At 46.5% G+C, this 16,911-nt stretch overlaps 1 long non-coding RNA gene across 1 annotated transcript; it reads right to left on the bottom strand.

The window, feature by feature from the left end:
• Positions 1-621: 621 nt before the first annotated feature.
• On the bottom strand, positions 622-16,410 carry LOC129387039 (uncharacterized). Its single transcript, XR_008614355.2, has 4 exons — positions 16,288-16,410; positions 15,227-15,362; positions 6,722-6,825; positions 622-1,759 (listed from the first exon to the last, which is right to left on the bottom strand). It is a non-coding gene; the product is annotated as an uncharacterized lncRNA (long non-coding RNA).
• Between the last annotated feature and the right edge of the window lie 501 nt (positions 16,411-16,911).

Genomic DNA, 16,911 nt, shown 5'->3' with positions numbered 1-16,911 from the left:
CACACCATGTAAAGTCAAATTATTGTGCCCCCCTCCACTCTCGCTGGCAAAACCTGCTGGTGAAGCATTGTGAGCAAGCTTTCGAGGTACGCTGCGCTCTTTCCAAAACAGCGTCCAAGGCAGCCATCTATTTTGCCTACAGGACGAGAAGTCCCTGGCCAGAAGTGCATCGAACATACGGAAATAGCTGTCAATTTTGCTGCTGAACATCTAGGGATTTATAGTTTTGACCTCAGGTTGCAGAACACAGCAATGCTATAGCAAACAGTGTAGTGAAAGGTGTTTCACGGCTCTACCACAGCATAGCCAGCACTGCATGCATATACTATACACAAACATGAGGTTTTAGCAACAATACTTAACAGTAAATTGTATTTGTACAACTTCACTCTGTCTTTAACACTGCCAGGCTTTAAAATACATGAGAGGAGGTCACTGTCTTTCATTTGATGTGTTTATACAAAAAAAGTGTGTGCATGGAAGGGGTTAATTAAGGCTCCTTTGTCAAGCCAAAATGCTTCCTGGCATGATAAAGTGAAGCCTTGTGCATTTCAGTCTGCAGTTGCTCACTGCACTTTCAAAAGCGCAATCAGCACAGAGAGCACAGGAAAACACACAAGCAATGGTTCAGCAATTTATTTGAAACAAATGCAACTTTGTTTTACAGAAAGACCACATTCCAAAAAAGCAACCACATACTATGCAGACAATACAGCCAACTTATGTTAATTGTACAGATGTTAACATGCCCTGCCTTTATATGTGGAAATGTTTCAAGTCTCAAAGTGTGCCCCTACTTTGTAGCTTGTCCTTGGAACAATAGATGATTCAAACAAATGCTAAATTTAGCACCATTGCCACACTGACAGAAGAAAACTACATATTAAAATGGCAACTTCTTGGAGAACAGAAAAGGGTGTATAGTAAACTTCCAATAATCTGACTCCGGTTAATTTAATTTTTTCAGTTAATTCGAACCTGGCCGACGCCCATGCATTTCTATGGAATTAAACATTCATCATTTCGATCCTAAAACTGGCATTCGCCGGATAATGCGAACTTGACCAGACCCCAATAATGACCCCTTTTAGTGGCAGCCCATGTCTCAGTAGTGCTTAGGGGACAGTGAATGCGTTAAACAAATGCCATCTCTCTGAAATGCCTATTTTTGACCCACCCGACAAAGATTTTCAAGCAGTAACGGTAGCTGACAATGTCCGATTGTGGTACTTATCTGATTCTAACGAACACTTTTTGTTTTCGAAGGACATTGAGACGAAAATTGCCTAGCTGTGCAATCGATTGCGAAACTAAAACCGTGGTTGCACCATTCATATGCTTTACCACATATCATGGCTGTAATACGGCGAAGCTGGCTTTGGAAAATCAGCTGGCATTCTAAAAAATGAGGTACGCGTAGGTTTCTACTTTGGTTTGGAGTTAAGTCATTTCTACTTTAGTTTTGTACTGTGGACAAATAGAAATTTGATGCACATTCGTTTCAGAGGCGTGTTACTCAAGCACATATTGCCAAATGAATCAACGGTGCTTCAGCAGGTTTTTGCATCTTAGTTCGACCCGTCAGTCTCGTGAGGGTAGAATTAATGGCAGTTGATTGTATAAATTGCGTGATGAAGCACCAAGAAAGTTACCTTGCTCAGGTAGTGAAAAAGCATGGAGAAAGTGCTTCACACAACATCCACCAATGTTCTGTTGCAGATGCAAAAGCTGCCTCCCTTATCTGGAACAGAATAAATTCCTTTCGAAGGCAAAATAAAAAACAGGAAGAGAAGTCATCAAGGCATTCCACATCCATCTTATTCAGCCTTTACAGTGTTGCTACATCACCATTTGCTTAGCCTCCTATGCCAAAAAAAATTGTCGAAAATAAAATGACCTGATTCCCATGTTTTTCACCACCCAAGCAGTGTTTACTGTCAATTATTACTGCTTTCTGTAACCTCACCTGTAAATACTGTATGTTAACCTGTATGTTAACACTGAGCTATACGATAAGCTTAGTGAAAGTTAAAAAAGAATACTGGATGTTCATTTCTGTTTTTTGTTAGAGATAAGAAGGGGTGCTTAGAAGCGAGCCACATTTGCAAAATGCTTGAATAAACAGCAACTACCCCGGTCATGCGCTAATTGTGGCCATGCTGTCCCTGCAAACTTCTTAATCTCATCCGCCCACCTAACTTTCTGCTGCCCCCTGCTACGCTTCCCCTCTCTTGGAATCCAGTCCATAACCCTTAATGACCATCGGTTATCTTCCCTCCTCATTACATGCCCTGCCCATGCCCATTTTTCTTGATATCAAGTAAGATATCATTAACTCGCGTTTGTTCCCTCACCCAATCTGCTCTCATCTTATCCCCTTAACGTTACACCCATCATTCTTCTTTCCATAGCTCGATGTGTCGTCCTCAGTTTAAGTAGAACCCTTTTTGTAAGCCTCCAGGTTTCTGCCCCGTAGGTGAGCACTGGTAAGACACACCAGTTATACACTTTTCTCTTCAGGGATAATGGCAACCTGCTGTTCATGATCTGAGAATGCCTGCCAAACGCACCCCAGCCCATTCTTATCCTTCTGATTATTTCGGTCTCATGATCCGGACTCGCGGTCACTGCCTGCCCTAAGTAGATGTATTCCCTTACCACTTCCAGTGCCTCGCTACCTATCGTAAACTGCTGTTCTCTTCCGAGACTGTTAAAAATTACTTTAGTTTTCTGTAGATTAATTTTCAGACCTACCATTCTGCTTTGCCTCTCCGGGTCAGTGAGCATGCATTGCAATTGGTCGCATGAGTTACTAAGCAAGGCAATATCATCAGCGAATCGCAAGTAACTAAGGTATTCTCCATTAACTCTTATCCCCAATTCTTCCCAATCCAGGTCTCTGAATACCTCCCGTAAACATGCTGTGAATAGCATTGGAGAGTTCGTATCTTCCTGCCTGATACCCTTCTTTATTGGGATTTTGTTGCTTTCTTTATGAAGGACTACGGTGGCTGTGGAGCTGCTGTAGATATCTTTCACTATTTTTACATATGGCTCGTCTACACCCCAATTGCATAATGCCTGCATCACTGCTGAGGTTTTGACTGAATCAAACACTTTCTTGTAATCAATGAAAGCTATGTATAGGGGTGGTATTAAAATTAGATCTTTCGTCTCCTGCGATAGCTTACTGGTATCCTGTCTAACGAAGTTACAGCCGACTTCTATTGCATACTCCTTAATGATGCCCATAAGATTTTCGTTCATTGCTTCAACACTAAGGTTCTCTTCCCGAGTTAAAGCCCTATACCTCTTCTATAGCTTGATCCGAAATTCCTCTATTTTCCCTCTTACCGCTAGCTCATTGATCGGCTTCTTATGTACCAGTTTTTTCCATTCCCTCCTCAAGTCTAGGCTAATTCGAGATCTTACCATCCTATGGTCACTGCAGCGCACCTTGCCGAGCACATACACATCTTGTATGATGCCAGGGTTAGCACAGGGTATGAGGTCTATTTCATTTTTAGTCTCGCCATTAGGGCTCCTCCACGTCCACTTTCGGTTATCCCGCTTGCGGAAGAAGGTATTCATTGTCTGCAAATTATTCTGTTCTGCAAACTTTACTAATAACTCTTCCCTACTATTCCTAGAGCCTTTGCCATATTCCCCCAATGACTTTTCTCCAGCCTGCTTCTTGCCTACCCTGGCATTGAAGTCGCCCATCAGTATAGTGTATTTTGTTTTGACTTTACCTAGCTCGATTCCACGTCTTCATAGAAGCTTTCGACTTCCTGGTTATCATGACTAGATGTAGGGGCGTAGACCTGTATGACCTTTATTTTGTACTTATTAGGTTTCACAACAAGACCTGCCACCCTCTCGTTAATGCTATACAATTCCTGTATGTTACCAGCTATATCCTTATTAAACAGGAATCCGACTCCTAGTTCTCGTCTCTCCGCTAAGCCCTGGTGGCACAGCATGTGCCCGCTTTTTAGCACTGTATATGCTTCATTTGTCCTCCCAACCTCACTGAGCTCTATTATATCCCATTTAATGCCCGCTAATTCCTCCAATAGCACTGTTAGACTCTCCTCACTACAACATGTTCTAGCGTTAAACATTGCCAGGTTCAGATTCCAATGGCGGCCTGTCCAGATCCAGAGATTCTTAGCACGCTCTGCTGCATCACAGGTCTGACCGCCGCAATGGTCAGTTGCTTAGTAGCTGCTGGGGACTGAGGGCCGAGGTTTGATTGTTCTATTCATACAGAAGGTCAAGGACTGGCCAAGTACTGGCCAAGTACTGCACCAAGGTGGTCAATCCTGCTCTGGTGAGGGAGTGCATTACCGGTTCTGGTCACCGGGGTCAGGCCACCAGTCCTGTTTATACAGCTGTATCAACATGTGGATTTTTTTTTATCCAGTGGAAAATTGCGTGGCACCGGGATTTGAACCACAGTCCTTTTGCACGTGAGGCAGATGCTCTACCTCTACGCTATCGCATCGGGGCGCAAGTAGTAAGTAATTATACAGAAAGCATTTTATTTACTGTAATTGGAGGATTGGAGCAGATTAGTTCGACCACTCAAGGAGTGGGAATGGTTCAACTGTCAGAACCCCAACAAAAGGACTGGAATCACATAAACCACAACTCTGAAGGAATGAAGTGGGAATAGAATGGAGCGCCCCACTCTGCAATTCTGCACCATGCCGATATATCCTGTTCTTGGGCAATGCCAGCGCAGCTCTAGAACCACAAAGATGACCGCACTACCAGGGCGAAACACATCGAAGGCCCGTCAGCTGCTGCATGAGCACGTGCTGCCAACGAGCAATCCTGCACAACATACTATATATATATATATATATATATATATATATATATATATATATATATATATATATATATATATATATACACACGCGCAGTGCACAGACTGGTACCCTAGGTAGGGGCTAGGACTTGCAAAAACTATAGTGTTCTCCACAAATGTGACGAGTACCAGGCCACCAAACTCCTTGCCCTGTGCACGTTGCTGTCTATCTTCATGAGCCTAGATCCTGATGCAACCACTGGTGCCACACTGCTATTTTCAAAGGCCACCACTAGGTGAAGCGCCAGGGACCGCCCAGGCCAGGGGACATCGGCTTGGTCCGATACACAAACGACAATAAACTTCGAATTGACAGGAGTACGAATTGGATTAGTAAATTTTTAACTAACGACGGGAGAGCGACGGGAGAGCAGTACAGACACTTAAGACCCTCAAATCCACAGCCAACAACATAGCCCAAATGATACGTCGCGTGACGTATCGAAAAGCGGGAATGCGAGAAGACGATACCCTAAGGCTCGTACAGGCTTTAGTGGTTAGTCGAATAACGTATGGCTAACCGTACCAAATCCTGAACAGGGAGGAGGAAAAGCAGGCTAACACAATAATCCGAACCGCTTTCAAAGCTGCTCTGGGCCTGCCTAAATGTACTTCAACGGAGCGCATGTTAGCTTTGGGAGTGCACAATACTTTCGACGAACTGAGGCAGGCCACCCTGATGCGACAGAGGGAGCGCCTCAGCTTCACAAAAACTGGTAGGGCAATATTGGCTAGACTCAATATCCCAGCATACCCCATTTATCTCACAGAGCAGGCCGTACCTCTCCCTCCTTCGATGAGATCCAAAATTACAGTAGCCCCAATTCCAAAGAATATGCATCCCGAGTACAACAAAGAAAGGCGCAAAGCACACGCACAACACATTCAATCAGCCTACTCTAATAACCATAGGTACAACACGTACTACACAGATGCAGCTCTGTATGCAGAGGCGACCGGGCAGCGCTACCAAAGGAGGTACGCCCTGGCAGTCGTGAACGCTATCAGCCAACAGCATATTACCGCGTCGGCCACGGCGGGATCCCCCACCTCGGCTGAAATATTAGCAGTGGCAATCGCACTCGCTCACGCGGAGCGTTCGCAAAGGGACTCGGTCGTGGTCACGGACTCCCAGGAGACATGTCGCATGTTTCTCAAGGGGCACGTGACTGCGGCTAGCCTCGCGATAATCCCCAAATCTTTGAACCACCATCATCGCCTACTCTGGTGCCCGGGCCACGCGGGGGTACAGGGGAACGAAAAGGCTAACGCGTTAGCTCGAGGGTTCACTAACCGAGCGACGGCGTCCTCTTCTAACCCCAACCACCCGCACTACCCCTCACAAAATTCCACCAATTTAAATGCCAAAGACATCCTTGCTGATCAGCGTGGAGTCCGAAGAAAATACCCGCCGCCTCACCCACAACTTAACGGGGAAGAGGCCGCCGATTGGCGTAAAATACAGACCGGGGTGCTTCCCCCATTTAAAGTTGCTAAACGCCATGTATCCCACTCGTTATAGGGCCAACTGTCCTTGGTGCGGTGGCATACCTACCCTAATACACATAACCTGGGAGTGCACTAAGCACCCTCATAGGCCAAATACCAGTAGGACAATGGAGCAGTGGGAGGCACAGCTCGCCAGCTCCGACCTGGCAGGACAAAAGTCCTTAATTAGCCAGGTCAAGCAGGCGGCAGAGGCCAGTGGGGCCCTGGACTGAGAGGCTCCGACCACCCCTCCTTCAAATCTTTACAATTTCAATAAAGTTTCTCTCTCTCTCTCCTCATTCTACAAAGGTTTGTATAGTGAAATATAGAAATATTTGGATGTATTTGAGTTATCACCTGGCCCAAGGAACTTCTAGTGGCAGCCTGTCTCGATCTCGCAATTCCTGGCACTGCCCAATATACAGCATGCTTGACTGCTGCAGTGGTCAAGTGCTCTGCAGCTGTAGGAAACCGAGGGATAAGGGTTGATTGCACAATTTATGGCATTTCCAAATTTTTAACTTAGTACCATCTCTATACTATGTCGACACTATGCCACTAGACCATTGCTGTGCTGCAGTCATCATAATATTAATTACTCATCGTATACACAAGCTAGACAACTGTTTAGGCAAAATTTTAAACTGCGCGAGGAAGACAGGACGTGAACTGAAACATAGACACACACAAAGCACAGGCTTCCAACTGGTTTTATTTTGTGAAAGCAAAGAATATATAAGGTACTTCAATATAGCAAAACAAGGAGCAATTGCAAATAATTTGTGCACGAGGTATTGACGAAAAATATCAAGGCCATGTATGCATTAAGAGTGCAGGAGAGTCTTAATGTGCCCATCTAAGACTTCAATTCTTTCCTTATGAATCTCCTCTTGCAGTGCAGGAGCTGCGACAGCAAAAGCTGCCTGCCTTATGAGGAACAGAATAAATTCCTTTCGAAGGCAAACTCGAGAACCGAAAGTGAAGTCATCAAGGCATTCCACATCGCTAAAAGGTGTGACAACTAAGTTAGCTCACCTTCTTGATCCCTATCAAGGAAAGAAATAGAATTCTTAGATGGGCACATTGGGACTCTACTGCGCTCTTATTGCACAGGTGGCCTTGCTATTTTTTGTCACTGCCTCGTGCACAATTTCTTTGCGAATGTTCTTTGTTTTGCCATTTTGAAGAACCTTATAAACTCTCTGCCTTCACCAAACAAAGCCACTCGGAAGTCTAAACTTTGTGCATGCATCTATGTTTTTGTTCATGTCCTGTCTTCCTCGCAGAGTTTAAAATTTTGCTGAAGCTACGAGGCGACTAGCCCAAAACATGCCTTACTTCAGTGTACAGCTGGGCTTGTTGGTAAAGCTACACAATGCAGCTAAAGTGTGTGTCTGCTCTTCCGTGTTCTCATGATGTGGCTCAGCCTTGAGTGCATCTGTAGTTTCAATACTGGCTACTATATTTTAACGACTAATACAATTTCTATCTTCAACTTCCAGCCAGACAGAGTACTTCATACTACATTCTGAACATTGCTGCCGTGTAGCAGGATATCTGTCTAATGCATTGGCCTCTACCACCAAATGCCTGAGAAATTAAAAAAAGTTATGTAGATTCCAAGCACAGTGGGGATTCATGTTACAGGAGGCATACTGCAGGTAAATGGCTACATAGTGTTGGTTCGGGTTCTTCCAAACATTGCAGTGTTGACCAATGTGTTTGTGTATGGTGAGTGACTGCATATATGACACAAGCTTTGTGAGGAGAGTACGAATGCAAAGGCATGGTTTCTTTGCCTCTTTCCTAACACTTTGTGGCGGCTGCTGTTTTGACGAGTGGAAAACTTGGCTTATGCAGTATGCGCAAATGGGTTTGAGACTTTTAAGACCAATTTCCTTGAGGCAAAGTTTAGCATGGAGTCAGTTTTGTCACAAGGAAGTTATTCCTATTCACACATGCCTGTTTTGTTTTTTGTTTTTTCATTTAGTTTCAGGTCCACCTAAATTATTGCCGTCATGACAGCCGTCACATATTATATGGTAGCATCAATCTTTGTATTAATCATTCGAGTATTGAAATCTAAAAGTTTGCAGCAGTGTAAAAGGACAGGAGGACAAGAGGAGAGAGGAGAAGAGAGGTTGCAGTGTAACAGAAATAGGCAAGCACTAATTGAGCGACAAGACCACTGGACACAGGAAAAGCAGATTTAGGTGAAACACAGCAGCCTGTAAGGAAGAGACGGAACATAATTCTTTGTGAAGCTTAGTCTGCATCAGTTTTATATACCATCGGAGATCATGAACATGCCAGAGGCAAAGCATACTGTTACGGGGATGTTGGGAGTATAGAAAGACTGTATTTACAATATATATTGTCACATGGTAGTGACGGTTGAGAAGGCAGCAAAACTATGATTGACGAAACAAGCATTTTATTGGGTGAACTTGTGCCCTCAAAAGAGGCTACACTCAAAGAAGGATAGTAGCGGCGAACACGATCGGCGGTAGTCGAAAATCTGATGAGCGGGTCAAGCGCGTCGGCTTTTATACATCTGTCGTCGAATGTTCCAGAGCAGTCACTGGGACCTGCGTGCCTTCCACAATGTTCCACATTATTCGCGTCACGCACACATGCAATCAGATAACACAAGTTGCAGTGAAAGACAGTGGACGGAACCATCGATAACATTCCAGAACCTTCTTTTACATGCAGGCGCGTCCTGTGCTGTGCGATAACATTTGTTAGGCGGTGAGAAGTGGTCACCCAATAAAGATAAAGAAGTACACGTGTCAATATACAAGATGAGGCAGAGTAGTTAAGATGGCTGACCACCAACAGCACGCAGCAGCCAGCGTGCTGCGGTCTTCTTCCTCTCTTTTTTCATCCTTCCGTAACAGGACCCCCGGGTGGTGGAGCGCCGTCTTGGCTCATGGTAGGCAAAGAATCGCGAGCGAAGTATGGCTTCAGCCGCGAAACATGCACGACGTCAACAGGCGTCAGACTTGAGGATGCATCAAACTGAAGTGGCGAAATCTCGTAATTTACGTTGTTAACTTGACTTAGGACTTCATAAGGCCCTGTGTAGTGAGAGAGAAGCTTCTGGGAGAGGCCAACCCGACGACATGGTGACCAAAGGAGCATCCAAGCACCTGGTGCAAACTTAACATCGCGATGGCATCAGTCATAACTCTTTTGGTATATGCTGCGGGGCTAATAAACGAGATCGGGCCACTTGACATGCCCTGTGAGCGCGATCGATGACTTCATGAGCATGGTCAGTTGCAACACGTGGCACAGAAGGGATTATGATGTCAAAGGGCAAAGTGGGGTTGCAACCATACAAAAGATAAAAGGGTGAATATCCTGCAGTGTCACGTCGGGACAAGTTATACACAAACGGCAATAAGGCCAGCGTGGTGTCGTGTCCCAGTCGCGGTGATCGTTGGAGACCTACATCGACAGCATCTCTGTGACTGTTCGGTTGAGACATTCCATAAGACCGTTTCTTTGTGGGTGGTAGGCGGTGGACAGCTTATGCTCAGTGGCACAAGAGCGGACGAGGCCATCGACAACTAGAGACAAGAATGAGCAGCTGCGGTCTGTAATAACTGTCGAGGTGCACCATGGTGGAGAATGACGTCGTGGAGGAGAATATCGACGACGTCTGTTGCACAGCTAGTCGGCAACGCCTTTGTTATCGCATAGCGTGCTATGTAATCAGTAGCGATGGTAGTCGACTTGGTAGCTCTAGTCGTTGTCGGAAAAGTGCCAGGTAAGTCAAGGCCTAAGCGAGAGAACGGTTCACAGGGAACTTCAACTGGATGGAGTCATCCGACAGGTGGTAGGGGAGGTTTCTTCCGGCACTGACACAATTCGCAAGTTGCGACATAACAGTGCACAAAGCAGTAGAGACCTGGGCAGAAGAACCGGCGTTGTACATGATCGTATGTATGCAAAACTTCAAGGTTTCCCACCGTCGGTGCATCGTGAAGTTGTTCAAGAGCAACAGATTCAGATCATGAGGACGGCCAAGGAGCAACTCAGGGCCATCAGCGTTCATATTGCGGTGGTAGAGGTTGCCGTTGCGTGGCAAGAACATGCGGCATGTGCCGTCAGTGCTGTCGGAGTGATTGCACTCCGGCAATGATGGACTGTAAGGACTCGTTGCGTTGTTGTTCAGTGCGCATGTCAGTCATGTCAGTGAAAGCCATCACGCAGGTCACCGGACCTTGCACAGAAGGATCAAGTGGATCCACGGGGTGACGAGAGGCAGTTAGTGTCCTTGTGGAGGCATCCAGTCTTGTAATTGACAATAAACGAAAATTCCTGGAGCCACAAAGCCCAGCAACCAAGCCGTCCTGTCGGGTCCCGGAGGGAAGACAGCCGGCAGAGTGCGTGGTGGTCTGTAACGACCGAAAATGTATGGCCGTACAAATATGGCCGGAACTTGACGACAGGCCAAACTAAAGCGAAGCACTCCCACTCGGTGATGGGGTAATTTCTCTCGGCAGGTGACAGCAGGCGGCTGGCGTAAGCTATCACGCACTCCGTACCATTCTGTTGTTGATCGAGAACAGTGCCGATGCCATGGCCGCTTGCGCCAGTGTAGACTTCGGTCGGTGCAGATGGATCAAAGTGGGCAAGTATGGGAAGGGTGGTCAGAAACCTGATGAGAGCGGCAAACGCATGAGCCTGCTCCGGGCCCCATGAGAATGGTGTGTTCTTCTTTTTGATCTGTCAAAGGCCGAGCAATGTTGGCAAGGTTTTTGATGAAACGATGAAAGTAAGAACACAGGCCGAAGAAGCAGCGCACATCAGAAGCAGAATATGGCTCGTGGAGTTGGAGGCCAGCTTTTCAGAAGACCGCAATAATGGCAGTGAGTCGGGTAAGGCAGCTGCCCAACATGGGAGAAAAAACAGCTTCGTCAAGGTAACAAAGACAGGTGGTCCATTTGTAGCATCGCAGAAGAGAGTCCATCACAAGTTCAAATGTCGCAGGAGCATTGCATAGGCAAAAGGGCATGACTTTGAATTGATATAAGCCATCCGGTGTGATGAAGGCTATCTTCTCCAACCATTTCATCAACCGAAATCTGCCAGTAGCTGGATCGAAGATCGATGGACGATAAGTATTTAGCTCTGTGCAAGCAGTCCAAGACGTCATCGATGCATGGTAGTGGGTAGACGTCTTTTCGCGTGATCTCATTTAAGTGGCAATAATCGACGAAAATATGCCCGGCACCATCTTTCTTTTTTCACAGGGACGACAGGCGTAGGGCTGGCTGATGGCTCGATGACCCCTTTGCGGAGCGTTTTGCCCGCCTCTGATTGGATGACTCGACGTTCAGCATGCGATGCACGATAGGGACGCTGACAAATAGGATTTGTGTCTCCAGTGTTTATATGGTAGTGAACAACAGATGTTCAGCCTAAAGGCTTGTTGCCGAAATCAAAGATTCCACTGTACGATTCAAGCAGGAGACGTATGTCCCTGGCCTGTGCAGAGGTGAGGTTAAGTGCAGTCATTTTCGCAAAGTCGTCCGTTAAGGAACCAGAGCTGGGCGCTGCGATTGGCACTAATAAACCACTCTCAGAATTCAGACTCACAATATCAAATTCAGAACCACTAGAAACGCTGTCCAAGAACATGCTGGCCGGAATCACTTGAGGGCACAGGCTCAAATTCAGAAGAGGTAAAACAATGTTATTATTAGTAACCGTGACCGGTTCAAAGCACATCGATGATGGGGCGAAGCACATATTCACCATCAGGAAACTGTGGCTGGGTGGTCAAAGTGACGCAAGTAACTGCTTCGAGTGACAGACGCACATCACGAAGCGAGCACAAGTGTGGTGGGGCGGTGCTCGGAGCATCAGCGAGTTGAGGCAGTTCTAACTGAAGAACGTCGGCCGTGCAATCGAGGAGAGCAGAATGAGTGGATAAAAAGTCAAATCCTAGAATAACGTTGTGAGGGAAGATGTTGCTCACAGTAAAGAGAACAGAAGTAGGGCGGCCAGCTATACTTGCAGTACACATTCCAAGAACCAGCATTCCACCGTCAGCCATATGAAGCACTCGGGCAGCTGCTGGGGTGAGGACCTTCTTTAAACGACTACGCAGGCTAGCACTCATCACAGGTATGTGGGCTCCACTGTCGATGAGTGCTTGGACAGCTCTGCTGTCTATTTTAATGCCAATTACACTTCTCCTTGTGTGCATAGACAGAGGATTTGCTGCAGCATTAGGCAATGCAGCACCACCTCTGAGGGCTGCACTTCTTAGTTTTACGAACGGGTGCGGCCAAACGCCACAGGGGACGAAAGGCGACGTGGCTGTGGCGAACGCGAAGATGGGCGACGTGTTTGCGGTGAACGAGACTGGTGTCCGTGCGGCGATGGTGAGCGACTGTACCACATGTTCCTAGCAGAGTTGGCGCTGTTAGATTCGGCGGTGGGCGAAACATTGCGGGCATTTTCATCACAACGGCTCAGGTTGGTCGGCATGCGAAGTGTTAAGGGCCACGAGTTGTGACAGTATCAGGCGACATGACCAATGCGGCAGCAGGTGAAACATATCGGCTGGTCGTCCGCAGTTCTCTACTCAGTCGGGTTGCGATAACGCGGAGAGAAGTGTCGGGGTGGAGCAAAAATAGTAGAAGGGCGTTTGTTAGCTCTGGGATTGGCAACAGCACAGACAGAACGTAAGCCAATGTTTTCAAGTTCCTGGTGAATGATGGCTTGTAAGAAGGGGACTGAAAATGTTGTAGCATCAGGGATAGGCAAACAGAAATGCAGGCGCCATCGCATCCAGTTCACGTCAACGATTCGCACCACATCCTCCGATGGCTACGCATGCTGCTGTGTGGGTTGATCTTCACACGTTGGCGTTGCAGCAGTAGTGGGAAGTCTGGCGAATGGTTGTAAGACGCATCGGCTTTTGGCGTGCTGGAATTGTTGGCACTCTTTAAAGATAACATCAACTGTAGAGCAGCTTTTGCACATGAGATTAAAGGCGTCGTCAGCAACCCTTAAGCACATGCCCGACCTTCTCAGCTTCTGTCATGTCGTGATCGGGTTTGCTTTACGACAAAGTGCCAGCATGTCTTGGATGTACAAGAGATAGGACTCCGTGGGAGATTGGGTACAGGAGGCCTATTCCTGTTTTGCGTCAATTTTACGGCCGGCTGGTTTGCCAAACAACTCCGTCAACTTCTCTTTGCATTGGTCCCAGCTGGTTAGCTCCTTTTCGTGGTTTTCAAACCACACCTTTGCCGTGCCTCTTAGGTAGAACAACAGGTTAACTAGCACACGCGTGGGGTCCCATCTGTTGATTCCACTCACACGTTCGTACATAGCCACCCACTTTTCAACATCGGTGCCATTGGTCCCACAGAAAGTTCCAGGATCCTTGGGTTGCGCAACCACAACCTTGGCTATGCCCGATGACAAGGTACAGCAAGATGCTACTTTACCTCCAGATGTCACCTCTTATGACATTTCAAGGCAGCGAGACTGAGACTGCACTGTATTCAGCGGCACTGACAACCATGATGTAGAGGATTGACTTTCCCCCTATGTACAACACATCAACAGAATAAGAACGAGGAAATGCCCCACACAGGTGCATGGCACTAAACTGGACGCACTACCTGCTGTATGCAAGAGAGAATGGGGAAGAATGAGCTTCCCGTTACTCCTGAGCACCTACCTACAACTGCTTTTATGGGCACAGCATTGAAGCTGCAATTGAGGTAATGCCTAACACCACATGAAATACAAAGCACACTACGTCAACACAGAGAAACCAAAACAACTGCACACACTTCTCACCGAAATAGACACAACACCTGCTTTGTTGCATCTGAGCTGAAACGGGTGAATCCCAAACTCTGTGTCACATAACATCTGAAAAAATTAGCTGCTACGAGAGAACCAATGAGATTAATCTGGCGCGCTATGCATGCATCTTTAGCCTAATGGGTAAAAATTTGGGCTGCTGCACTAAGGACCCAGATTAACGACCCACCATCAGGCACGTTACTAACTATTATTGAGCCTATCTGACTGGATGTACGAAGAAGCCAGGAGACAGCTCATGATAATGCTTTGCATAAGAGACAACGAAGCTGAACCCACGTTTTCTGCCTTGTGCTTGCAACGCTCTACCAAGTGAGCTTCAACGGCAGTTGTCCAAATGTCAATTTTCTTGGATAGCTGCGCATATGTACTAAGCAAAGCCGTGGGAGTGCTAGGCAGCAGCGCTCACAGTTATGATGGCAGACGTGTAGTATCCTTTAAAACACCCACATTACAAAGCACATGATCTTAGAAGCTGACAACTGGCTAATAAACACTCATGAGGCCCCAAGGCAGCCGAAATCAAAACATTTGTATCTTATGAGCGAGAAAAATCAGGGGAATCATGCAGCTCAATTTTTTGTTTATAACAAGCATGTGATGGCAACAGACAATGAAGCAACAGTGACTATATAGAAAAATGGGCTAGAGCTGACGACAATCATTGGCAGCTCACACTATAATGCTTTCTCTAGTTTATTGTCGCAAGACATCTGGCAGCAAATCCTCTGGATTCTTCTTCTACTATGTCTTTTGCAACTGAAATTTTAAATGTGTGTAATACTTCATGGCAACTTAGAACACTTAAATGGTTAAGCAACTCCATACCTTAAATTTGTGGACCAGCTTTGTCACCTTTCTAGAACAATAACTCTCTGGTGTCATACATCACTCAAAGCAACTAATTCTCACTCAAACCACTACTTATTAAATCTACCTTTAGATGAGCAGTACCTGCATTAGACGCAGCTGCATACCCTTTTAGCAAATGGATATACATACCACGCTCAGACTGAGCAAACCAAACAAACCAACAGCAACCAGTACTTGTGTCCATTTGTCTTCAACGAGGCAGAGACAGGCCAGGTCTCGACAAACACAACAAATATAAGGTGCAGGCAGAGGAAATAAGCAGAAGCTGTAAAGACAGCAGCAAAGTGAAACAAATTAGACAAGTTTGCAGACAGTCAGCGATCTGGGCCGAGGACAATTCACAACGTTACTGCCACAATTAGAAGCAAATGCTCCTCATGCAACAAGAAAAAACACGTTTTAGCTGTAAACAGCACGACTGCGCGGGGTTGGTTGATATTCTAAACACAGTACATACAACAATTAAAGCAGACACATTACTTGTGTCATCTGTCTTCTTGCTGTTTTTACAATATCGGTCACGGTTGCAAAGCTACGCACATGATCTATGAAAGAAAGCAACGGACGTGCATATAAAGTTTGGTGAGCCGATTCATACTCATATATGTTTAATTTTGAAAGTTCCCGTAAAAGTGATAGTAGCAGCAGCAGTAAAGTGGTTTCGTTTACCAGCTCGCTCACAACGTACGCATTGTATGATTTAACTCCACGGCTCGCAAAGGAGCTACTAAGAAGCTTTAAGTGAAGGAAATACGCTTTCGTTATCTCACTGCAACGAATGAAAGCCTCTGACGCCCATACCGCGGTCAGCAGTGAGAAAGGTAATTAAATGCAGCAATGCGCTGCATGGGTAAATAAGAAGGGCATAGCATAGTCATCCTATAGAGATGGAGAAAAATAGACTTAAGAACGCGATAAACATCATAGGACGACATCCACGCTAGTTGAGTGCATGCATTTCTGGCGCGTGGAAGATGTCGCTGTTTTTTTGTTCATTTTTTTACATCGGTGCAACGCGTAGGAACTGCAGCGTTGAAGGCACGAACGAATAAATTATACTGCGATCACTGCGGGACCTGCGACAACCGTTTCGTGTTCCTTCGAATTTCGAGATCACATCGACCACAGCTCGAATGCGCAACCGGTTTTTTACGTGTCAGCAAGAGAACGGGTAATCGCACAACACTTACCGTTGTTCCAAGTACGTCGCGGTAGCACCAGCAGCTGGGCAACAAATGTCATCAAGCCCTGGCCCACCGCAGTGTCCGCAACTTGAAGCTTCTAAGCATTCGCCAAAAACTAAAAGCGGACCACATCCATGCGTACGCACGCGAACGAGACGCGAGCCACGCCGCCTGAGTTCGAGAGTAGTTATTTCATAAAAGCAAAAACAAACAACAATGTGACGTCACATCCGGTAAAGCCAACTTGTCCTCCTTTCTCACCTTCTCTCAGCTAACGCATGCGCAGCGACCACGGAGCCCTCGGGGGCGATGTTCAGGTATGCCAGGTCCACTGCCGTGGAGGAGGCGCTCGCTCTACGTGACGTCATGCCAGCTGTGGAAAAGCGGCCCCCCAACTCGTCTCGTCGCTGTCGTCCCAGCGAATCCTCCACGGTATGTCGGATGATGTGTATAAGGTGAAGCTGCAACAATGTGCTGCAGCTAAGAAGGGGCGGCGTGCGGAAGAAACGGATGAAGAGCGGGAACAACGTTTAGCTAAACGGCATGCATATTATGCAGCCAGGCGAATGCGTTCAACATCTCTTAATCTGAGTGCATCTACAAGTATCATGCAAGCTCTCAATGCTGACG

The sequence above is a fragment of the Dermacentor andersoni genome, chromosome 2, assembly GCF_023375885.2.
Source record: "Dermacentor andersoni chromosome 2, qqDerAnde1_hic_scaffold, whole genome shotgun sequence".
Classification (NCBI taxonomy): domain Eukaryota; kingdom Metazoa; phylum Arthropoda; class Arachnida; order Ixodida; family Ixodidae; genus Dermacentor; species Dermacentor andersoni.
This window is presented reverse-complemented; position numbering and strand designations above follow the sequence as displayed.